Below are 26214 nucleotides of genomic sequence, written 5' to 3'. Positions count from 1 at the left end.
TCCCATATCGCAACAATACTGATAATTTGTTCAGACTGCATCAAGCAGTGTGGCCAACCCTTTTCCACAACCAGGCATCAGATAATAAGTCAGTACATCTACCGTGCCCCCCCCCCCTCTCCACCCTGACCCAGTTTCATGTTGCAAGTAACACAATGCCCATTACTCGAACAATTCGTACAGCCAGAAACGTTCCATCCCAGCAGCAGTCACGGAAGTCCTTAAGCCCATTCACAGCGAACAGACACATCCTAACTTGTTGAGAAAATGTCTAGATGGGAATCCACAGAATCCAAATTAATTTTTCAATAGTCGCAAATACACTTACATAGCATGTTCTCGTTTGGAAGAAGACGCAAAAACGAGTGTGGAGGGAGGAAGGGGGGAAGGTTCTGTGATGCTGTTACTGTTTTTAATGATGGCAACATAGGTAGGGTAAAAAAGCTTGCAGCATATGGCAATTATTCCTAGAGTAAACTACATCAGAGAGCTTCAAGGGATTTATAAGGTTCGCACCGATAAAACACATTATACAGCAGAAATGGCCACTAAAGAGCGCAGAAGGCATTGTATCTACAAAAAATGAGCAAGAATATGACAGTATTGTGCTGGGTACTTCTGAGACAGTAAAACTAAGAAACAAATATATATTAACTAAGTACTAGTAATTTCAAGTGCTAGATGCTTTTTTCTGCATTTTAACTTGTAAGAAATAAATTATTACTCAGTCCTTGTATGCAGAGGAAACAACGAACTGATCTAGTAATATAACTTTCCACTATTTTTTGTGTCAAGGAGACTATGTTTTTTAATAGTAATGCTAGATTGTTAATATTAAGGCCGTAATAAAGAAACATTGAACTATATTAATCATGAAATTTTGATGTTAAATAAGTAATAATAAGAATAAGAATAACAGATATGTAAATAAAATGGCTCTGAGCGCTATGGGACTTAATTTCTGAGGTCATCAATCCGCTAGAACTTAGAACTACTTAAACGTAACTAACCTAAGGGCATCGCACACATCCATGGCCGAGGAAGGATTCGAACCTGCGACCGGAGCGGTCGCGCGGTTCCAGACTGTAGCTCCTAGAACCGCTCGGCCACTCCGGCTGGCATATGTAAATATAGTGTAGAAGAGTTTACCAAGCAATACGGAGCAGTGGTCAAGGCAGTGTATAATAGAAGAATTTATCAAGCAATATGGAGCAGTGGTTAAGGCAGTGTACGCCAATTCAGGAGAAATGGTGTTCAGATCCCTGTATGGATTAAAAGTAATATGTAAACAGTTCCTTTGTAAATCGAAACGAGTGATTTTGTTTTCTAACTTTATCTAACCCAAGATCACATTTAGTTTCTGACATCGTTGTCGACAGAGAGATAAACAGTAATGTCATTTTCTGAATCCGCTTACCATATCCCAGTGTAGGGCATGGAGAGAAGACTTACATCAGCTATCAGAAGGAACCAAATAGGTAGTCACCTGGATTCAACTGAGAAATCAGACTCAATCGATGACATACACAAGCACGTATCCTGTTTTATATAACATTGTGAGATTCTCGACGCCGCAATTATCTTAAAACTATAGTAACACGGTCAAAAGCACTGACAATTGTATATCATTTTTACTACTTCTAATATTCCAGCGAATTAAACTTTATAGCACCCAAAGTACACCTGCGGGAATTACAAAGAAATACCATTTGAGAAACCTTGACTCTTGTGGAAAAAATCGGCTGCCCATTCCCAATTATGGTTTCCCTTAAGTCCCATAAATCATCAAAGTATGCCGGGATTGTTTCTTCGAAACTATTGCGTATCTTCCCCTTATCGAGCGCCTCCAGTGATATCACCGTCAATGAGACGTTAACATCTAATTTTCGGACCTTACTTCTTATGAAATCGAAATGAAACTGTGCACTGCAGAATAATAGAGCGCTATTTTTGAATATCTTTCCACACGGGTACGGCTTTCTTTCTATCTCATGTCCACCAACTTTTAAACTATTTGACTTAATGAACTCGTAGGTGGTGGTGGGCGCATTGTGACGTCAGTGAAATAACGCACCAGCATCTAAAATAGAGGACTGAACGAGCTTCGGAATTTCACATTTAGTAGGCACGGTAGGCCTGCATATTGACGATAAACACGTCCTTCACTAGAGTTACTCCTAAATATTACTCCTAATAAGGAAGAGAGTACTCGAAGGATCTTGCACCCCTTCTTGCAGCTGTGTACTGTAGATCTCCAGAAGAGCGTAACGTTCCAAAGGATTGGAAAAGAGCACAGGTCATCCACGTTTTTAAGAAGGGACGTCGATGTGCAGAACTATAGACCTATATCTCTAACGTCGATCAGTTGTAGAATTTTGGAACACGTATTATGTTCGAGTATAATGACTTTTCTGGAGACTAGACATCTACTCTATGGGAATCAGCATGGGTTTCGAAAAAGACGGTCGTGTGAAACCCACGAAACTCAGAGGGTCATAGACACGGGTTCCCAGGTAGACGCCGTGTTTCTTGACTTCCGCAAGGCGTTCGATAAAGTTCCCCACAGTCGTTTAATGAACAAAATAAGAGCATATGGACTATCAGACCAATTGTCTGATTGGATTGAAGATTTCCTAGATAACAGAACGCAGTATGTCATTCTCAATGGAGAGAAGCCTTCAAAAGTAAGAGTGATTTCAGGTGTGCCGCAGGGGAGTGTCGTAGGACCGTTGCTATTCACAATATACATAAATGACCTTGTGGATAACATCGTAAGTTCACTGACGCTTTTTGCGGATGATGCTGTGAGGTTGTAACAATGGAAAATTGTACTGAAATAATGCAGCAGGATCTCCAACGAATTGACGCATGGTGCAGGGAATGGCAATTGAATCTCAATGTAGACAAGTGTAACGTACTGCGAATACGTAGAAAGAAAGATCCTCTATGATTTTGCTACAATATAGAAGGTCAGCAACTGGAAGCAGTTAATTCCGTAAATTATCTGGGAGTAGGCATTTGGAGTGATTTAAAATGTAATGATCATATAAAGTTGATCGTCGGTAAAGCAAATTCCAGACTGAGATTCATTGGAAGAATCCTAAGGAAATACAATCCGAAAACAAAGGAAGTAGGTTACAATACAAATGTTCGCCCACTGCTTGAATATTGCTCACCAATGTGGGATCCGTACCACATAGGGCTGATAGAAGAGATAGAGAAGATCCAACGGAGAGCAGCACGTTTCGTTACAGGATCATTTAGTAATCGCGAAAACGTTACGGAGATGATAGATGAATTCCAGTGGAAGACTCTACAGGAGAGACGCTCAGTAGCTCGGTACGGGCTTTCGTTGAAGTTTCGAAAACATACCTTCACCGAGGAGTCAAGCAGTATATTGCTCGCTCCTACGTATATCTTGCGAAGAGACCATGAGGATAAAATCAGAGAGATTAGAGCCCACACAGAGGCATACCGACAATCTTTCTTTCCACGAACAATACGAGACTGGAATAGAAGGGAGAACCGATAGAGGTACTCAAAGTACCCTCCTCCACACACCGTCAGGTGGCTTGCGGAGTATGGATGTAAATGTAGATTTAGAAGTAAACAAATTTCTCCAAACTCGACACCATTGTAAGAAATTTAGATGAAACTGCGGAGAGAACTGTGTGTAAGAAGTTGGATGATCGTATGTCAATTTCTCATTCATGCACAAATTGTCGCTATTGGTACCTATGTATGTGTTCCATTGTTACAAGACAGTAGCAGGATCTTGCTAGTATATCACGCTCAATAAGTAGCCGTAGCTTATTCGCGACGTAATTATTCAGTGAGTAGAAGTACTGTGAAAATTTATAACAATGCTTACATGTTTAAATAGCGCAGTTATTTTCTGTGTTACACATAAACTGCTGTGAAACGACCTTCTGATTATCACGTGAAGCACTCTGGTAAATGCTTGAAGGATTTATATCAGGAAATTTGGGTTAACGACTTAGGGCAGCTTTTGCGAGTACAGGTACAGCGTCCTGGCAAAGGGCCAGGCAGCGCCCTGGCGATTATGGCGGACACGCGATGCGCGCTGTACTTCCTCTCTTGTCGCACTCCGTTTTGAGTGCTGTTCTGCCGGTTGTACCAGACCGCCCCTACCAGTACCAATGTGCATCACTTAGCTCGCTGTCTCTCATCCACAGGCCTATCTACAAACACACACCCCCACCCCCACCCACACACACACCCACACACACAGAACGTATAAGCTGCCCCAAGATATGGAGGACTTCGTTGGATAAACTGCGATTGCAAATCCTAACATTAAGTACTCAGTGGTTCAATGATTCTGAGAACAGAAGCTTCCCAACATCATCTATTCCATGTTTGTTTGATGATCGCCAAACAAAAGTCTTTATATACAACGTTGTTCAAACGTATGTCATCATCAAAAGACTTTGAACTTCCGAAATAGGCCGTTTAGTACTGACACTGAACCATTTTTCGCAAATTCAAAGTCTTTTGATGTCTGATAGTGGCAGATGCCGAAACTCATTATAAGTAATTGTATTCATGTCGGGCCTCCAGCCGGAACATACCGTCATCTGGACATTAGGACACAGTGTTCATCGTAAGCCCACTCATTGGGACCGATATCTTCATGCATCAAATTGTCATACATCGTACCAACGCGACGGGGTCCTACGTACTTTGGCAAAAAAAAAAAGAAAAAAAAAACTTACGCCATCTCACAACCAGACAGTTTGACACAAGAACGGTATCTTCTAAAAGCTGTGTTCAAGCAGAATGGTTATACTGACAATCACACCCGTCGTGCTCTACCGATTGGACATTCGTGGGAACCAACAAGGATACAAGCAAATCGGTGGCATTCCTACCTTTTACAGAAAGAATTTTTAAAAAGAATTGATATTGAAAGTGTGTTCCGTCCGTCAGCTAAGACCAGACCTCTGATGGGCTCTGTGAAGGATGATTTGGGTTTGAGAAACGCCGGGGTTCTACACGATTCCCTGCCATTGCGGGAAAGCCTATATTGGACAAACGATTCGTACAGTCCTGGATCGCTGCATGGAGCATCCTCGCCGCACACGTTTATTTCAGCCAGAAAGATCTGCAGTGGCGGAACATTGTCTTGTACAATAAGACACGAGTAGTTTTCCCTGGCGTCATGATACTGAAATCCAGCTATCTGACAATGTTATAAATAGAAACAGGTATCCTTTAAGTAAAAGTTGGAATCTTCAGTTTCCATTAAGGAATAACGGTCCTTCTTTCGGTGTGATATAATTTTTGATACCGATTTATCGTTTCCACAAGTTTTCACCACTGCTGCGCTGTTGTGCCTGTCGCTAGAAAGCAGTTACACTATGTGATAAAAAGTATCCGGACACTCCCAAAAACATACGTTTTTCATATTAGGTGCGTTGTGCGGCCACCTACTGCCAGGTACTCCATATCAGCGACGTCTGTAGCCATTACACATCTTGAGAGAGCAGAATCGGCCGCTCCGCAGAACTCACGGACTTCGAACGTGGTCAGGTGATTGGGTTCACTTGTGTCAGACGTCTGTAAGCGAGATTTCTACACTTCTAAACATCCCTAGGTCCACTGTTTCCGATGTGATAGTGAAGTGGAAACGTGAAGGGACACGTACAGAACCAAAGCGTACAGGCCGACATCGTCTGTTGACTGTCAGAGACCGCCGACAGTTGAAGAGGGTCGTTATGTGTAATAGGCAGACATCTATCCAGACCATCACACAGGAATTCCAAACCGCATAAGGATCCACTGCAGGTACCATGATAGTTATGCAGAAGGTGAGAAAACTTGGAGTTCATGGTGGAGCGGCTGCTCATAAAGCCACACACCAAGCCGGTGAATGCCAAAGAACACCTCGCTTGGTGAAAGGAGCGTAAACATTGGACGATTGAACACTGGAAGAACGTTGTGTGAAGTGACGAATCACGGTACACAATGAGGTGATCCGATGGCAGGTAGTGGGTATGGCAAATGCCGGGTGAACGTCATCTGCCAGCGTGTGGAGTGCCAACAGTAAAATTCGGAGGCGGTTGTGTTATGATGTGGTCGTGTTTTTCATGGAGGGGGCTTACACTCTTTTTTTTGCGTGGCACTATCGCAACACAGGCCTACATTGATGTTTTAAGCACCTTCCTTCTTCCCATTGTTGAGGAGCAATTCCGGGGTGGCGATTGCCTGTTTCAAGACGATCGAGCAGCTGTTCATAAAGACGGCTTGTGGCGGAGTGGTTACACAACAATAACATCCCTGTAATCGACTAGCCTGCACAGGGTCCTGACCTTAATCCTATAGAACACCTTTGGGATGTTTTGGAACGCCGACCTCGTGCCAGGCCTCACCGACCCACATCGATACCTTTCCTCAGTGCACCACTCCGTGAACAACGGACTGCCATTCCCCAAGAAACCTTCCAGCACCTGATTGAACGTATGCCTGCTAGAATGAAAGCTGTCATCAAAGCTAAGAGTGAGCCAACACCACACTGAATTCCAGCATTACCGATGGAGGGCGCCACGAACTTGTAAGTCATTTTCAGCCAGCTCTCCGGATACTTTTGATGACATAGTGTATGTTCGCACAGGCGTCGTGGACCGACGGTTGGTGTGTAAAGGAGCTGCCGCGGCGTGGTTCATTTCGCTTCCTGCGAGAAAGTCCAACGGCCTACTCATTTGAAGATGGCGGCCAGGTGGACCGCCGAAATATTGTGTTAAGATGATACGTTCCGGCTCGAGACCCAAAATGAATACAACCAATTATTACGCCGGGAAAATTTACGGAGCCACGTCATAATAAATACTTTTATTTTGCCATCTAGACGCTTTTATTCCTAAAATGTACCTGATGATAACACATAAAGTTTGTCTTCTTTATTCTTCAGCGATGTTGCTTTGTACCTATTGGAATTATTATCCTTAGGTCGCAGCTTCTAACATATTTTCAACAGTAAAAGTAAGTGTGGTGAAATCTGTTTTCGCAGGACAGAGCGGATCAGGTTGTGGAAAGGGGCCAAGAATAAATAAGAATACACAACTTTATTCCTCTAAAACCAATTCACAGTTTTCTCTTTGAAACAACAGTGATCAAAAATGGCTCTGAGCACGATGGGACTTAACATTTGACGTCATCAGTCCTCTAGAACTTAGAATTACTGAAACCTAACTAACCTAAGGACATCACACACATCCATACCCGAGGCAAGATTCGAGCCTGCGACCGTAGCAGTTGCGCGGTTCCGGACTAAAGCGCCTAGAACCGCTCGGCCACAACGGGAGGACAAGGATAAATTCACGGCTGAGGACCAAATTCACTTCTCAACAGTAAAGTTTAAATAATTCCTTTTAAAACACGGCGACTTAGAGAAACGGCTGAAGGCCTTATTTAAGTAAAATTAAAACATCTTCTCGGCTAAAGGCCCAAATAATACTTCAGATTGGCAGTGGAATGTCTTTAAAAGGCAAGCATTTACAAATTTCGGCTAAAAGCAACAGTAAGGATAATTTAAATTAATTCCTCTGCTGAAAGCCCAATAATATTTCAACATAAGAAAAGGGAACCCTTAAAGACAGCCGGCCAGGGTGTACGAGCGGTTCCAGGCGCTACAGTCTCTAACCGCGCGACCGCTACGGTCGCAGGTTCGAATCCTGCCTCGGGCATGGACGTGTGTGATGTCCTTAGGTTAGTTTAAGTAGTTGTAAGATCTAGGGGACTGATGACCTCAGAAGTTAAGTCCCATAGTGCTCAGAGCCATTTGAACCATTTTTTTAAAGACAAGCATTTACACAGTACAACAGAAAATCATCTTAAGAACTTGAAATATCTTAACGGCTCAAGGCCCAAACGATAATTCAAAATAATTAACAACAAACCTTAGGATAAGCATTTACACAGCACGGCAGAAGGCCAGTTTAAGAGTTCAAGATAACTAAAGGGAAACTTTACAGACAGGAATTTACACATTACGGCTGAGAGCCACAGATTTTAAAAGAAAGGCGGCTGAATACCTAAATACAGAGCAAACAATAATTTTAAATAAAGCACGGCTGAAGGCCTAATCTTAGAATACTTCACATTAAGCTCGGCTGTAGGCCATATACTGAACATAGAACAGACAAAATTAATACACGGCTGAAGGCCTGGTACAGTACTTGCGGCAAAAGATAATCACAATCACAAATAGCAAACAGTGGTGCTCAGAAGTGTTCCAAGGGTCGGCCTGCGGATGAAGCTCTAACAACCGGGTAGGTGAGACGGGCATCCAAGCTTAACACTAAATAATCGGTGGCAACACGACCTAGGGACGGCTGAAGAACCAACCAACAAGCCCATCAGTTCCCCTGCTCCGTCGCAACCGACTGACTGCTTACTCCACTAGGCAGACAGCATTCGTCTGCTCAGTGGATATCACAGACGCTACACACAGTTCCACTTAAACACTGGCACCAAGAACTCTGACAATCCTACAACCATTCACCGTGGAACATCAGGAAGGAATGAGAGGTCGACACACACAGAGTTCCCGTACGCGGTGGGCGACCAAATACACGTCGTCCGATGAGACAACCGACCGAACGACCAAGCAAGGTCGTCCCCATTCAAGTTATGAGTGACGGCAACGGTCGAGCGAGTCTTGGCTATCCGGAGCTCACTGCAGCTCCAACCCGACTCAACTCGAATTCCGTTCGGAACTCAGAGACACGGTGACCCGGGCACATTAGCTCGGACCCAACCATGCAGTGGTAAGACTTGCCCATTGGCCACCCTCGTCTCTGCACAGGGAAGGAATCGACCCACGTCAGGCATGATGACCAACTGACGAGGCCCGGGAATGGTCAGAAGGCCAAATACACGTCGCCCGAATAGACGAACGACTGAACGACCAACCCATGGTCGTCGACGCTCAAGTCTCCTTCCGTCGGACAATGCATGTGTGTCCCCAGCGGTCGGGAGAGTACTGGCTGCGCAGACCTCACTGGAGCTCTATCCTGACTGAACTCATGACACACGACGACCCGGAAATACTAGGGGTCGCTTCAGAGATAGTGCAATAGTACACTATCGATACGCGCTGCTGCTACCACCCACGGGCAAAAAAAATGGCTCTGAGCACTATGGGACTCAACTGCTGTGGTCATAAGTCCCCTAGAACTTAGAACTACTTAAACCTCGTGATGACTGGGTGTTGTGTGATGTCCTTAGGTTAGTTAGGTTTAAGTAGTTCTAAGTTCTAGGGGACTGACGACCATAGATGTTAAGCCCCATAGTGCTCAGAGCCATTTGAACCATTTTGTACTCTATGTGGAGTCTCGTCACTTGCTGCTGCTAACGGTGGGCACCTGCTGTTTTCTTTGAAGTGGCATTGGTGATCAATCTGATCGTAATTTGTGTTCAGAGCCGGAAACAGTGTCTTTCAGTGATTATCCCCGCTAAGGCGGAAATGAGGCATTCACTCTTGGTTCCGGTAGGTATGTATTGAATAGTGGTGTTCAGAGCACAAAACACTGCCCACCACTAAGCGTGAGTAGTGTGAAACCTGCGTGAGTCCTTCTAGCACAGTGCGCAGCCCATGTTTTGTATTATGACAGTAAGTTCCTAGTGTACTTAAGTATCCTGTGATTTATACTGTGGTCTCCGTTTGAAGGGGTCGTGACCTTCGTGTCGTGTTTGAATGTTCTTGGTTTAACAGGCCGTTAACTTCTCCTGACTTTATGCTCGTTAATGGGACAGGCTGCCTGTAAAAATTTTGAATTATAAACTGTAAAAAGTAAATAATTTTCCATGTCATTTACTTGAGGTTTACTTTCTGTTGATGGTGTTAAATTTAAAGCTGGCATATCCTTAAGTTTTGTGTTTCCTCTTTTGCTTTGTTTTGAAAATGTTCCAGCGTACTACCAGCGGCGGGAACAACCAGATCCTAGTTCACGGGTACAGGGGGCGGCGCCTTGGGTGTAATGTGTTCGGACGCTGTTAGCTAAGCCAGCTACGTTTGGGTGACGCTCCACGCTACTTGGCTGTATCCTGTCAATGCCGCTGCTCGCCCCAGTAGTTAACAGAAGTTCAGTATTTTTCTCTCGCTATTATTTGGGGATTTCTCTCGATAGTGTGTTCGAGTTGCACGAAGGTGTGTGCCTTGTTCCTAGTAATTGGTTTCTCTTGCATTTGTGTGGGTCCTCCGTCGGGCGTGCCCGCTGCTGCATGGAATTAAAAGTGACTATTAAAATAACTGTTTTGAACACATTTGGTGTTATACTTGGAAGGAATTACACGAGTGAGTTCAGTAGAATAGTCATTATATTATTAGTGTAATTCCGTTGATGTGTTTAAGGGACTATGTTAACCATTGCTGAAATTGCTGTTTAACAAATTGTTATTAAATTTTCTGTACTGTTGCTTAATGTACCTGTGGGATTTTGTCCCGGTAAATTCCTGTTGCCTTTATGGGGAATTACGATTGTCTTTCATATTCATTGGTGTCCATTCCTTTTTTAATTGAAAAGGAAGCACTCCGTCTTCAGGCCAGAAGTGGCCCATCGGGACCATCCGACCGCCGTGTCACCCTCAGTTGAGGATGCGGATAGGAGGGGCGTGTGGTCAGCACACCGCTCTCCCAGTCGTTATGATGGTTTTAATTGAAATTGAAGGATCTTTACTTAACTTGTTTTATTCTATGTACTCATGTAAAGATTGTATAAGGGCTTGGATTATCCTTGTTATTGGTGGATAAAAATGGTTCAAATGGCTCTAAGCACTATGGGACTGGACATCTGAGGTCATCAGTCCCCTGGACTTAGAACTACTTAAACCTAACTAATGTAAGGACAGTTCACACATCCATGCCCGTCGCAGGATTGGAACCTGCGACAGTAGCACCAGCGCGGTTCCGGACTCAAGCGCCTAGAACCGCTCGACCACAGCGGCGGGCTGTTGTTGGTGGTGGCTATTGTAAAGCCGGTTTTATAAAAGATGTTGTAAAACGGTTTTGGGGATATGTGTTATAAATCTTTGTGAACTACAAGCCTGTGTTATCGTTTTCATGTGATTGCTCTTGGTGACTGTTGAAGAATTGCAAATTTCACCTCCCACCCGCATAGGGACGCATTCCAATCAGAAATACGCCAGCCCCAAAGATATTTATCACGTTATTTTGATTCATTTCGTTATTTGTGGTAGTTCGTTTTGATAAATAATATTTCAAATGTGAAATGTCAGTATACAAAGTTGTCTCAGTATACAGGACGTCCCAGAAATGTTACATCAAACATAGAGGCGTTGTGGTGGTGGTCGTGACGAACAAATTGCGGCTAGATATCCGTGAGCTGAGACGTCATCTACCGAGGTTATAGAGCGTGGAAGTTAAAGGTGCCGGCGCCTGCCGTTAGGCTACCTCTTCAGCTAAATCTTAACTTTATGCTCCCACAGATGGTAGGAGGAGTGTCTTGCAATGTTGTTTGCAGTTCAGTGATTGCCACTATCGCCGGTGGAGAAGATGGAGCTAGCTGCTGCATAGACGGCCCTTGTCTCCTGTGAATGCGATGCTCTGTTGCTTCGCTGGATGATGGTTTGTGACACGGATTTCCATCTGCAGTTTATGTTTCTCTAATATAACGAAAACACTAGAGATTTTGCACAGTACCAGGATTTGACATTACTGAAGCCTGGTTACCAACATTGCTTTTATCCTAATCTGATGGCACGTTGTGGTCATCAAATGTGTAGTTTGAACATTTCCATTTTTGTTATCAGTCTATACAAAATTAAATCATCGTTCTCTTTGACATTCATAAAAGCTTTCACTCTACTACCGTGATTCAAAATAAGTCTAGAAGATCGAGACGCACGTTTTTTGAAGATCAGGTTTATACATGAAATTAAATCTTAATTTTGTATCTCGTATGGTACTGCAGTTCACTGAACATAAGCCAATATCTACCTCCGGAATAGCCCAGTTGTTGCTCGCAGTTTTTAAATAAGGAGTCATTATAAATCTTGTATAATTTTAATAATATTTTCGTCATAAATAGGAATCTATAATCATATAACTACCTCAAAGAGATGTCACAGCAACATCAGTAACGAAGGAATACCTTTATCTGTGTGGTTGGCCGTGGATCTTAAATCCGCTTCTCCTCTTGAATTAGAAGGCTAAATGTGTGTGAAATCTTATGGGACTTAACTGCTAAGGTCATCAAACCCTAAAATTACGCACTACATAAACTAAATTATCCTAAGGACAAACACACACACCCATGCCCGAGGGAGGACTCGAATCTCCGCCGGGACCAGCCGCACAGTCCATGACTGCAGCGCCTCAGACCGCTCGGCTAATCCCGCGCGGTAATTAGAAGGCTCCCACTGCTGCACTTAGCTCCCTTTGAGTATGGTTATAGACTTTACGACAGCTCTCTGAAGAGCAAAGGATGTTCCAAAAGTAGTTTGCAACTTCGCTACTCTCTGACGATGATATTTGCGATTGTAAACGAGGCTTCAGCGGGTGATGTCATTGTCCATCAATTTCCTCAGCGTATATAAAACTCCTCCGACATTTCGACCATTTGCGGCAGTGTCCGAAAAGTTGGTGGTATTTTACATATTGACAGTGCGGTCACAATCACAGAGCAATTTCATGGGTGAAAATTATTGAATTAGATTAAAAAGGTCGTACATTAGTTACAAACTACGACGCGCACCAGCTTTATTCAACATGTAAACGTACTATAGATATTCGAATTTAGGTTATTGCATGTTCGATGTGCCTGAAATCGTTTCCAATGATGTGGCGCGGACGAATAGCTAAATTTTGCATGACCCGCTGAGGGGTCGGAAAAACTATGTTTTCGATGACCACCTGAATGGCTGTTTTCAGCTTAGCAGTGGGTTGGGTGTTACTGCTTAACACCTTGTCCTTAATAATGACCCACAAAAAGGAGTCTCATTTGCTCATGTCCTGAGAATATGGCAGCCAATCGAGGCCCAAGTCAGTGGCCTCCGCATACCCCAGAATGCGGTCCCCATAGTGCTCCTCCAGGACATCAAACACTCTCCTGCTTCGATGGGGGTGGAGCTCCACACTCTCCTGCTTCGATGGGGGTGGAGCTCCGTCTTGTATGAACCACTTCTTGTCGAAATCCGGGCCACTTTGCATGATGGGGATGAGATCATCTTCCAAAACCTTCACGTACTGTTCGGTAGTCACCATGCCATCAATGAGTATCGCTCCGACTATTCCGTGACTGGACATTGCACAACACACAGTCACCCGTTGAGGTAGTCCCGATTGCGAAATGCAGATTCTTAGTCCCTCAAAATGCGCCAATTCTGTTTATTGACGAATCCACCCAAATGAAAGTGGGCTTCGTCGCTAATCCAAACTATATTCACATACTAATTCCCAACATGTCTTGCGGCCAACCGAGCAGTTAACGTCCTAACGCAAACGGTTCAGAAGTTGTGATGATTTCGTTTCATATAGTTCAATAAATGTCACCCTGTATTTTCCATTGTCAACGAAAAGTTAAATGGCTTAAATCAATAAGTGACTTCATACAAATAGTTTACATGAATTACCTCTTTGAAAAGAAATTTTATACAATAAAATGGTATTTTTCTTCTACAGGAAAAAGCTCACTGATCTTGAACAATCGCAAAGGAAATAAATTTAATAATAAAACAACCCGCTGTAACAGGGAAGATGTGCCGGAGGTGTTTCGATCAGCGTCCTAGCCCCTGTCGTCGTAGTTCCAGCAGATTCGGTTGAGTAACTGATGAGGCCCTGGCAGGTTAGAAAATTTTCCTCCTTTTCTCCGTGAATTGCGGCCTTAATCCGTGTGCAAACGTTTCTCCGTAGAAATACACAGCGATTATTTCCTATCCAGGGGATGCACACTGGTAATAAACGGCAAAAAATGCTATTGAAATGTTCTGTGTCACAACAAGGGGCATCTCGTCATATCACGGGCTCTGTGGATGGTAGAAACTGTGATACTGGTCTGCGTTGTGGAACTGATTTCTGTGGGCTCTTAGGAAACTTTATCCATTTCGTAGTGTAGTTGTGTTTAAAAATGGAATCCCACTTCGTCCTTTCCTACTTAACAAATGCACCTTCTATAGTGAAATCGTGTGTAATAACTTTCGAAACACAATGTAGAGGTAACGCTTGTAAGTTGACTGCTCTTTTAGTGGCTTAACTGCCAGGGTAAGTTCAAATACCAAATCCAGAATTAGCGATACATAGATATAAACAAATTCAAGACCAAAATAATCCGTTAGTAAAAGCTATCTCATTTTGATAATCAAAGGAACGTTAGTTGAGCAGTTCTCGCTTACATGAAAGACACAACGTAATGTCCCACCATTATATTTTAGTTCTGAACAACTCATATACGATCACTGTGCAGTAGAATGCTGGCGCCGTAATGCAGCTTATCACAGTAGCCAGAACTAAACATGACTAGCTCTTAGCAATACCACTTAAAGGCGGTTGAATGGTGGGGCAATTCGAAAGATTTGAATCGTTGTGTATAATCGAGTAATCATAGAAGCATCGAGGTAATACTGTATATTGTTTGGTTTGTTCAACATGAACATGAAGAGTTTGCAGAATCAGCCACAGTGTCTCTTCCACCAGCGACTGTCGTCAAGCCCTGCCTTATTAGCGGAAATTAGGGTACATAAGAACTAGATATATATTTACACGGACGTTAGCAACACCACGCAGATGATTTTCCGGAATTCATAGAAAATGTAGCACAGGGAAGTAGTCGAAGGCTGAGTCGTGGATTGTGAGCATATAACAAATTATTTAATAGGCCACCTTGAATATGAGGAACCACTGCGAATTATTGCAAAACGGGAAACATCTCACTAATACTAAAGTCACGGTCTAGTCATTCCAAGAGCCCGCAAACAGGCGTCGATTTCAGGCTTAATCTCAAGGCCTGCACATGAATTATCAAACATCCGGAAACCTGTGATTGTAAGTTTCCTGTAAACATCTCAGAGTTAAGAACTAGCAGCGCTGGAAAATTGAAAATGGCCGTTTAAGAGACAGCTATCACTCTGAGTATCGGTTGTTGGGTAAATACGCGTGACACTTGTTACTCTTCATGCAAATTTTAGCACACATCAGCTGCGACGCGGTCCATTACAGCAGTATACATGTTTCCCACTGTTTAATTGATGTAGTTATCTAACTACCAGCTAACACGTTTGGGATCATCTGACACGTGTTCCCGAAAATACAATTGGTGAAACCGTCTATCTACAGAGGGGTCCAAAAAAATGTATCCACTGTTTAAAAGTCCATAACTGGCAAACTAACTGACGGAGTTGTCTCATCTTTCGTAGTGAAATAGCTTGTAGTTCCGGCAATCGCCACACAAGCGTTGTATTGCGTTGTTTTATCAGATGACAGTCGCCAGATAGTCAGTGTTTTGTTCTTACTCGAGTAAACATGGTTGGCGCAAGGCTTACATTCGACGAAAGGAAGTCATTTTTGAAGTGGTATTTTAAGTACGAAAACATTAATGAGGCTCAACGGCAATGGCGAAATGAGTATCAAACAGAGCCATCGACACGTTTAACGATTCGTCGCATTCGAGACAAATTTGAAGCCGAAGGCTGTGTTAAAGATGTACACAAACAACGATCTGGACGACCTGCAACAGTAACGAGTCCAGCTAACTCCCGTCGTGTGTTACAACAATTCACTCGCTCACCACAGAAGTCTGTGAGACAGTGTGTTCGTGAAACTGGAGTGAGTCGCTCAAGTGTTGGGCGAATTTTGCAGACAGCAAAGTGGAACTGCAACATCCCACGATTGCTACACGCAATGAACGACGACGACCCAGATCGTAGACTGGAGTACTGAGAGTGGTTTACTAACCTGGTAAGCAAGGTTGAAGAGTTTGCAGAGATGATTGTGTGGTCTGATGAAGCACAGTTCAAACTCAATGGTACAGTAAATCGCCACAATTGCATCAACTGGGCGGCCGAAAATCCTCACGTCCACGTAGAAAAAGCCGTGTATTTGCCAGGAGTAAATGAGTGGTGTGGGTTGTCTTACCGGGGCTTGATTGGGCCATTCTTCTTTTACGGCACAGTTACCGGTGAGGTGTACCTTCAGAAGCTTCAGACGTCCATTTTACTTGCCATCCGAGACGTGTATGGAGACGGAAGAGTTTACTTTCAACAAGATGGTACCCCAGCCCTCTACCAGAATCGTGTTAGTGCGTATCTCGACGACAATCTGCCAGGAATATGGATAGGCTGCAGAGGTGCTATGGAGTATCCACCACGTTCCCCAGACCTAACTCCTCTGGACTTTTACCTGTGGGGAACACTAAAGGACGTCGTTTATCGACAAAAGCCACGCACATCGGATGAACTCTGAGAATCCACCGTACATTCACGTGCAAATTTCCTACTGAACACGTTGCAGTCAGTAGTTCGTGCTGCAGTTCGGCGGCATCGTTTGTGTGTGGATGTTAACGGTGACCATGTCGAACACCTACCGTGATATCTTTAAGTTGGAGATTAAGCTACATTTTCACCAAAAAATGAGACAACTCTGTCAATTAGTTTGCAAGTTATGAACTTTTAAACAGTGGATACATTTTTTTGGACCCCTCTGTATTTTCAGCCACCTCACAGTTTTCACATGATCTCTTTCGCTGTTCAGCTTCATCTCATTACTGTTTCTGGCCTGTTCAATGACGCTAATTTGACATGCACCTCTTATCCTACGACTATCTCTAGAACAAAAGCTCTCTAATACATATGGACTGAATGGTGATTGCAATTCATTTGAACGGCGTCAGTCAATTCACCGTTCACGTAATTTTGTGGTTTTCTCAAGTTCTACAAACTGTCTGTTTCCTGTCTTCTCATATTTTTTCAAGCCAGGGAAAAAGAACACGCTGGGAACAGAAATTGAGTGTGTTTTATTTCCGTTTTCGTTACAATTGATATTCGTTACCTACAAACCACCTCTCTTAAGCACGGATGATAGCTGGATTAAATGAATGTCGTTGCAATTGCCAACGCCTGCAAACTAGTGAATTAAGACGGACTTCCATGTTTCAGCAGCAGAGGACATAGGATGGCTCAACGAGCAGCTCAGGCGGGTGGTTACCTGCATAGGATTTTTGTCATGGTCGATCTAAAGTCGGGTAATAAGATTCCTGTTGCTCGTTTTTCTTATTGTAGAGCCTAGAGCTAGTCTAATATTTCTGGGACTTTAGATGATTTTGCACTCTGAGAAAAGTAACAGTGTTAACCACAGATTTGTTCAATTGAAAACTCACGCAAAATATTCTTGTCATAGACCGAAAGACTGCCCCACCTTTTACTAAGTGAAGAAAAAGTGGGCGTGTTTTAAAGTGTGTTTACATCTTCTCCACTAGAATGTTAACTATCATACCTTAACACACGCTGAGGATAGACCTCTTTGGCAGTCTGGGTTAAGTTGTTAACACTTGACAACAGGGGATTTCCTCCCGAGTTAACATTCAGCTGGGGCTTTCGGAAGGCGCTCACACAGACACTTGCTCCCTGGATGCTTCTTGGAATAGACTGACGCTGCCTGCGTGCTGCTTGCCCCTGAGTACCGAACGTAGTAACGCCTTTTTAAGGAATTTGCGTACGTCGTGATTTAAAATACGGGGGTTGCACGGAAAGTAGTACACCAACACTTTTTTTCTTCAACATTCCTTTATTGAAAATAATGAGAATTACACACTCGAAAGAACGGTGTTTCATCTACACACCCTATTTTTCCACATAATCTCCATCCCGTTCTATGGTCTTCCTCCAGCGCAAAACGCGTGTATGTCCTGTCGGTACCAATCCTTGTCCTGGTGGCGCAGCCAGTGCTTCACTTTCTGAATTTTCCTTGCAGATTGACAGATACAGCGCTAACAGCTGAATCGTAATGCGTCTATCGTCGGGAATGACAACATTAGCTCGCTGCAACATGTCGGTGTGACAGCCACAGATGGTCTTCACGATCGCTACAAATCGTGGAGCTCCGCCGAACCGCCTTCTGATGACCTCACCCTGTGTGCCCAGGGACCAAATGTACTTCAGTCGACAGCAAATGCTCCATAGACTTTGCACAAGCGTTTGTGAATATTACCCTCAGTTTCTTTCCCTGCAGTTAGAAATTAAATGACGGCACGTTGCTTATAACGTACGTCACCTACAGACGCTATTTTGAAACTGTCCTGGAGCTACACTATTTGTCGGAATTGATGGAAACTTGGCGCGCTCACTCAGGAGACTTCAAATAATACACACGTAACGTTTCGCATTTCAGCATTGGTTTCGGCTGAGAAAACATAAAGGTGGTGCGTAACTTTCTGTGCATCCCTCGTATTACGTAATACGATTAGGACAGAAAAATATTGCATGTTTTCTTGTTTTTTATGTCAGATTCATTTATAATATCATTAGCTTGGTAGTTCTTTTATAGTAACCATGATGACATTATCGTTAATACTGATAAATCTATCTGCGTCTGTAGCTCGTGTGCATGCAAAATCTTATAACGTTCATTATTAAGCATAATTATACTTTCTTTTAAAGCATGTCCAGAAATGATTTGGTGTGTTCAAGTAGTGATCACGGGCAGAGAACTTAATGTAATCTGAGTAAATGGATGCCCATTTATTTCTCACCAAGCATGTATTCAGGATTATGCTGTACTATCTCCTGACTTCTGAAAATTTAAACATATTTCATGAAACTATGTGTGATGTATTGGCACAGTTTCCGTGTTCCACTCTTGCCTTGTAGTTGTCGTGACTGACAAGTTCTTCTAAAAAAAGGCATACACTTGAGACTTAAAACGTGCCAGGAACCCTACTGCCATGCATGTGTTTCTCTTGCTTCAATTAAATGTTGCTCTGAAATATACTTTTGATTCAAAGTACCTCACGGCACCACATTTCCCGTATTGTACTAAAAAAAAAAAAAAAAAAATCTTGTACAAATAATGGGCCTGCCGCGGTGGTCTAGCGGTTCAGGCGCTCAGTCCGGAACCGCACGACTGCTGCGGTCGCAGGTTCGAATCCTGCCTCGGACATGGATGTGTGTGATGTCCTTAGGTTTAAGTAGTTCTAAGTTCTAGGGGCTGATGACCACAGATGTTAAGTCCCAAAGTGCTCAGAGCCATTTTAACCATTTTTTTGTACAAATAATGGTTCTCGCATTGCTCATAAAAGTGTTTTATTTCTGGTGTGAACGCTGACAATATAGTTTCAGAGTTGAGCAGACCCAACACTGCACAGGTAAAATTTTCAGTTTTAGGACCACGAAGAGAGGTTTTCTTTTCTGTGTTTTAGGACAACAGACTGTGTATTTATTTCGTCACAATTTCCAGTGTAGAATCATTAACGATGGTAAGAGCAGGCAGGCACACTAAGCTCCACATATTAAACTTAAAGAATACTTTAACATTTAAGAAGCATCGCAGAGTGAAGTGTAACTTTTAAAGAGAAGGAAGAGTTTTACTCTAAGAAAGTTGCACACTAAATAAGCAGGCACGGGAATTTAATAAGTTTCATGATCACTGTGTGTCGTCAAAGGTGTAAATTAAAGTGATTACTACTTATCACGATTCAATCCCGCTTCTGGCCATCCTGATTTAGGTTTTCTGTGATTTCCCTAAATCGCTCCAGGCAAATGCAGGGATGGTTCCTTCGAAAGGGCACGGCCGAATTTCTTCCCCGTCATTCCCTAATCCGATGAGACCGATGACCTCGCTTCTGGTCTCCTTCCCCAAATAACCCAACGTAACCCAACCCCAACTACTTATCATCCTACTACCTACGATATTATGAATGCTTTCCCAAATTTGAAGGCTTCTTATCTTATTCCCAGCTTTGTGCAGTATATACAGTACTGAATACTTCGTAGAACTGAGAAGAACTACTGGTGTAACATCACCTCTTGGGAACAAACAGGTAAACTGAAGCGATATCAGCGACGTGAAAGATACTCGGCGTCGTTATCCGTATCCTTCCTTCCACTCTAACGCACATATCACTCTCAATACCTTATTATCGAAATTAAAAAAATTATAATATTAATCTTATTTTTCCAATTATCCATTCATCACTGCCTAGTTTTTGGCAACGGGGGTAGTCCCCTGTTTTGGAAAAAATAAAGTGAGAGTATAACCTCACAAAAGCAGCTTATGGGACATTGTGAGCATCATGATGGAACTGAGCGACTTTCAAGCTTCCGTAAATCCACCAGTTGATACACCTTATTTCTGTATAGTACAGCTAAACTTCCACAGCACACACCACCCTATATACTAGCCTGATGCCAAGCGGTCCATGTCCAGCTCCGAATATAAACTGACTTTCTTCCTAACATCCCCACCACCACCATAACCTCTACCATCCTCAACCATCGATGTCCTGTTGCGTAATGCATAGCTTTTACACTCCTATTTTACATGCATAATGTCTTTTAACATGGAATCTATCTCACATCAAATGTAAAGAGATATCTTGAACAGAGTGATCTCGATGTCAGACTGCGTGGATTTAGCAAATATCAAGCGAATCCCAACTGACATTTTTCTCAAATGACATCCCGAAAGCCGTGGGTGGAGGCAATCAGCTAGATGCTACATTTCTTTACTTATCACGAGACCTATGCTTAAACTACTATCACATGGGGTACGAAGAGATATTTGACAGGATTATTTGATAAGCAGCATGTTATCTGGGATGGAGAATCATCGACAGATGTGAAAGTGACTTCAGTTGAGCCCCGGGAAAATCTGTTGCGTCCCTTGGTATTGATGTTATATATTCGTGACCTGGCAAAAACTATCAACTTCAGACTTTATACGGAAGACCCAGTTATCTACACTGAACCCTCTGCAGACACTTAAATGTGATTTGTAGAGCATCCCTGTAGATGTAGAACAGTGTCTGAAAAACGTTGCACTAAAATTCTCAAATGAACATAGTATTTTGAAGTGGTGCTAAAACTTGCAACTTGTTTTCAACGTTTGGAGGAGCTATGAATCACACAAAACACATCAATGTAGTATCCTACGGCTACGGCATCAATTTCATACTGTAATCAGTCAGCATGTACAATACCTGTGTGTAACATCTTAGGGAAAAATGAAATACAACGGGATATGAAATACAGTGATCCAAGAGGCTCCCTCAAACTTAAAGCAGGTGCTTAATTTGGTTCACTGGAGGAATTCTAGGAGCATTCTCGCAGTCCACAAAGAGATTTCTTTCAGAATACTTCTGTGAAACATCTTAGAGTATAGCTCAACCATTGGGACTCGCACTAAATGAGTTCAAAAAGCCGGTATTCAACGTATACATTAAAATGCAGCACAGACGGTCACAGGTTCGTTGGATCGAGGGCCGAGCGTTGCAGACATGCTGCAAATTGTGAATTGGCAGACGCTTGAAGAAAAGTCAAAATATCTCGTGAAAGACTAGTACCGAGGGCTATTAAAAATAGCTCTGAGCACTATGGGACTGAACATCTGAGGTCATCAGTCCCCTAGAACTTAGCACTACTTAAACCTAACCAACCTAAGGAAATCACACACATGCCCGAGGCAGAATTCGAATATGCGACCGTAGCGTTCGCGCGGTTCCAGACTGAAGCGCCTAGAACCGCTCGGCCACTTCGGCCGGCCGGGCTATTATTATGATTTTTTTCTTTTCAGTATCCGATCGGTCGACAAATGGAACAGTTTTGTGTAACACATAGTTACATCTTGTAGCTATTTCTCTATATAGTCGTCGCTTTGACTTAGAAATTTAGAAGGCATTTAAAATAACATAAAGGAGAAAATATGGCGTACATAGATATAAATAGGGGGAACATTATGGAAGAGAACAGACAAAAAGGTGGCGAGTATAAAATGTAGATAAAAACTTGAAAAAAAGTAGCTCACACAAAAACTACACACTGGGACAATTAGAACAACACAAGGCGAAGTACAGCCAGAGCATAAAAGTTGCGACAGCGGCTTATCACAGAACAATCACGGACAGCAGCGCTATGTACAAGTCCAACACACAATTAAAATCACAGCTCTTCATGGCACTGGAGAATATCACCAAACACAAAACAGATTGGCACACTGGCGACGACAAACAAACGAAGAGGAATCGCCAGGGGTACAGAGACGAGTGAGAAGGAAAGAAATGGGGGTTGGGCGGTGTTAGAGGGTGGTGAGAGAGGGAGATGGGCGGGGAGAGCGCCGAAGCGGGCCGAGGAGGGAAGGATGGGGGAGGGCTGCCGGGACTCATTGGGAGAAGGAGGAAAATCTGCTCCAGGAGAAGGACGGGAGAGGAAAAGGGGCCCTGGGAGGAGGGGAGACAAGGACAGGCTACATTTGGTAGGAAGGGTAGATGTCATGGCGAAATTCAACATCTGGGAGGGGGAGGTGCTGGAAATTGCCCTGATGAAAGAGATGGAGGGTGTGGATGTGGAGAGAGGGAGGGATACAGTGATAGAAACGTGGCAATAGGTGGTGGGCAGAGAGGAAGAAGGAAACCAGGGGGTGGGGGGATCAAGCCTGCAGACCGTAATGGATGCAGATATGTCGGAGGGAAAGGAGGAGGTAGGGAAAGGGAATGAGGTCATAGAGGAGTCATGTGGGTGAAGGAAGGTTGATAAGGATGGAAAGGTGGAGCGAATGGCCTAATAAAATTGGGGGGGGGGGGGGGGAGCTGAGATTCAGGCGATGGTGGCATAACAGAGGATAGGGCAGATGCAGGACTTGTGGATGTGGAGGATAGTGGATGTCCAGCCAGACAGGAGTTTCAGGAGGTGGAGGCAGGAATGGGCTTTCTGGTGGATGGTCAGGAGATGACAGGTACAGGTGAGGTGACGGTCGAGGGTGAGGCCAAGGTATCTCAGGGTGGGGTTGAGCTGGATGGGATGATCATAAATAGTGAGACGGAAGGAATGGGTGGTGCAGCCTATGGTGATTGCCCCTGGGTTTTTGAGGGGTTGATGCGAAGGGACCACAGGTTACACCAAGTGGTGAACTGGTGAAGATGGATTTGGAGGGTGCGTTGGGACCATTGAAGTGTAGGATAGAAAGCTAGAAAGGCGGTGTCATCAGCATATTGCAGGAGGTGGACAGATAGGGGAGACTTGGGCATATTGGCAGTGTACAGGAGATAGAGGAAAGGGGAGAAGACGGAGCCCTGGGGGACGGCAGCAGTGGAATAAAAAATACAGGAGAGGACGTCGTGGAGGGTTACATAGGAAGGACGACGTGAGAGGAAGGCAGCGACCAGATGGACAAACCTGATAGACAGGGCATAGGTTTGGAGTTTAAAGGGGAGACCAGGATGCCACATGCGGTCATAGGCATTTTGGAGGTCGAGGTAAACAAAAATGGCAGAGCGATAGGAGATAAGTTGGAAGGGGAGAAGGAGGTAGAGGTTAAGGAGTTGGTCTTCAGCGGAGAAGGAGGGTCGGTAGCCACACTGGGTAAGGTGGTGATGATACAATGGGAGAGGATGGATTCAAAGCCCTTAATGAAGACGCAGGCGGTGCAGATGGGATGATAGGAAGAGGTAACGGAAGGGGCTTTTTTGGGTTTGAGGAATAAGAGGAGGCGGGATGTCTTCCACAGGTCAGGGTAGAAGCCAGTAGAGAGGATGATGTTGTATAATTAGGCAAAAACAGTCAGGAAGGAGTAGGGCTGTTTTCTAAGGTGACGGCAGGTGACACAGTCGTGACCAGGGGCCGATGTTGCCTTTTGACTGGAGGATAAGTTTCATGTCTTGTGCTGTAATTGGAGTGTTGATGTTGGAGGGGGGGGGCCACTGCCTCAAGTACCGGAGACTGGGAGCAAGTGGAGCGACCGAGGTATTGGTGGGTTTCATGGCTGTGGGAAAAAGAGAACAATAAAAGTGGGGATCATCAGGGACGGAGAAGACCTCGGGAAGGTGGGAAGCGAAGTGGTTGGCCTTTCTACAGTTATTGGGAAGGGGGTGGTCTTTATGGAGAAGGGGGTAATGGGGTGCGGAACTGGAACCAGTAAGGCGATGGAAGGCTGACCAGTATTTGGATGCGTTGATAGGGAGGATGGCGTTGAGTCGTGTGAATGTCTGGCGCCAGTACCGGCGTTTCTTTGCTGTAATAAGTTTCCGTACGTGTCGCTGTAATTGCCGATGGCATTGAAGTGTATCCATGTCACAAGTGCCCAGGAAGGAGAGACAGAGGCGGTGGGATTCACGGAGGAGGACAGTCCGCGGAGGGACAGCCAGAGATCAAGCCAGGAAAGAAATTAAAGTCAAAAGGAGCCACACGGGCTTTATGATAGGTGATCAAACGTCTCCCATTGAAAACACTGCAGGAGCATCTTTGTTGCACGTGCAGTGTTCGTCTGAGCTTTGTCATGAAGAAGGACATGCCTGTCAATTACGTGCCATGCGGATACATCGTGGCGCGATTCAACATCGGAAGATCCATCTTGTAGGCAGCAACACTGGCCGTGGTAGTGTCCGAGAGATTTTCCGCCTCCAGAGGGAAGCGATCGCGAGGAAGGGTGGTCTCTCTCAGTGATCGTGTGTCTAGCGGTTTCTGTGGCGACGGCGTGTATTTAGCGCCGTGATGTCGTAACCGATAAAATCCTTGGCTCGTTGCTGCATTCGGAATGTTAGAGTGGGTTACGTGACGTCCTGTGTCGGCCGGATCAGTGAAGATTGCCCGATGTAGAAGTTATTTCGGTGTGTTGCTTGAGCATTTACTTGTACTTAGATTTGGATTATTCCAAAGAAGCCTGTGTCCACTGTGGTTTCCTGTCAGTCATTTCCAAAGGAATGAACACTGGGGCACTTGGTGAATATGATCAAACGATTGCAGCCATTGATATAGAAGTTGTTGGCTTATGTTTCTACTTCCTGAGAATTACGGTGACCATTCATTTACAGTCTTAACGGCTGTAGTTGATAAGCGAAAATGCTGTTCATTTACTTGCCACCCTGGTTATCCATCGTGGTCTGTAAATCAGTTTTAGTGACATTTTAAGTGCTTTCATTCAGGTGATTTTACTGTGTATTTTTAACTATTGAAATGGCCGTCAGGAAGCCTCTTGCCTGGGTCTGGCTGCGCTAACGCGTTATCTGAATTAAGCAGTACGATACATAACGTGATTTAAGTGCACGGTTTGCTTCTTACAAATATTCCCCGATGTCTGTTGGTGGTGTAAATTTTTTTCTAAACTTGTTAGGTAGTAATATATATGTGCAGTATAGTTTGAGTACATGTGTGGTTCATATTGTGACCGCCTATAAAGGGTCTAGAGTAAAAGAAATGGTCAATGCTAATGTGGTTGCTGTCTCTGTTAACCATATTAAAGCGAGAACCTAAAACCTCAGCTGGCCAACCAGGCTGAGTGTCGTTTTGGCGATACTTGGTCACTTCGTCAGCACGATCATCTGACTGCATTTTATACAAACCTGTGATCTGCCTCTTTACCTGAATTATTTGCTTGTCCTAATTACATGCGATCTGCAGCTTTACTTGCCAGTGTCGGATATTAACTAACTGTTAATTACTTCTGTAGGTTTCTAAAGCTTAAATTTCGAATGTTTGTTAAACTTTAGTCTTATTAAACATGTGTGGTACGGCTTAGATTTAGTGTCAATATCTTAGGAAAATTTTCTAATGAATGCTTACTTAACATTTTGTCTTAAATGTTATTTTAGAAATTTATTGATAAAATTATTGCCCCGTTTACTAGAACTTCACGCCTACTCACCGTTGCATTTCAAGTTACGTTATGGGGACAGCATGGAATTATGCGCAGCCTCCTGACGTGAAGAAATGACAGCGCTTGGTTGTACTCGTAGTTCTTTTGCTCTAGGCACCTTTACGTGCTCACTGTGCGCCCAAAACAGAAATGTGCGACGTGACAGGCATACGAGAGTCACTGCGCATCACGTCTGCACAAAGCTTCTCCGCATTTTCACAGTGGTTTTAATTTCGCGACCGTTAGGAACTTGAAAAAAGAAACTCACCGTATGAAGTTTCAAGAACCAGGTTCCTGTACCAATCACTCCCGTAGTTATAGCGAAGATGAGACAGGACCAGTTACAGCACGCACGGACGCATTTGTGCAGTCGTGTGGTCTGTGATCTACCGGTGAATGGA

The sequence above is a fragment of the Schistocerca piceifrons genome, chromosome 2 (genome assembly GCF_021461385.2).
Source record: "Schistocerca piceifrons isolate TAMUIC-IGC-003096 chromosome 2, iqSchPice1.1, whole genome shotgun sequence".
NCBI lineage: Eukaryota > Metazoa > Arthropoda > Insecta > Orthoptera > Acrididae > Schistocerca > Schistocerca piceifrons.
The sequence above is the reverse complement of the archived record's forward strand: the minus strand, read 5'-3'. Positions refer to the sequence as shown.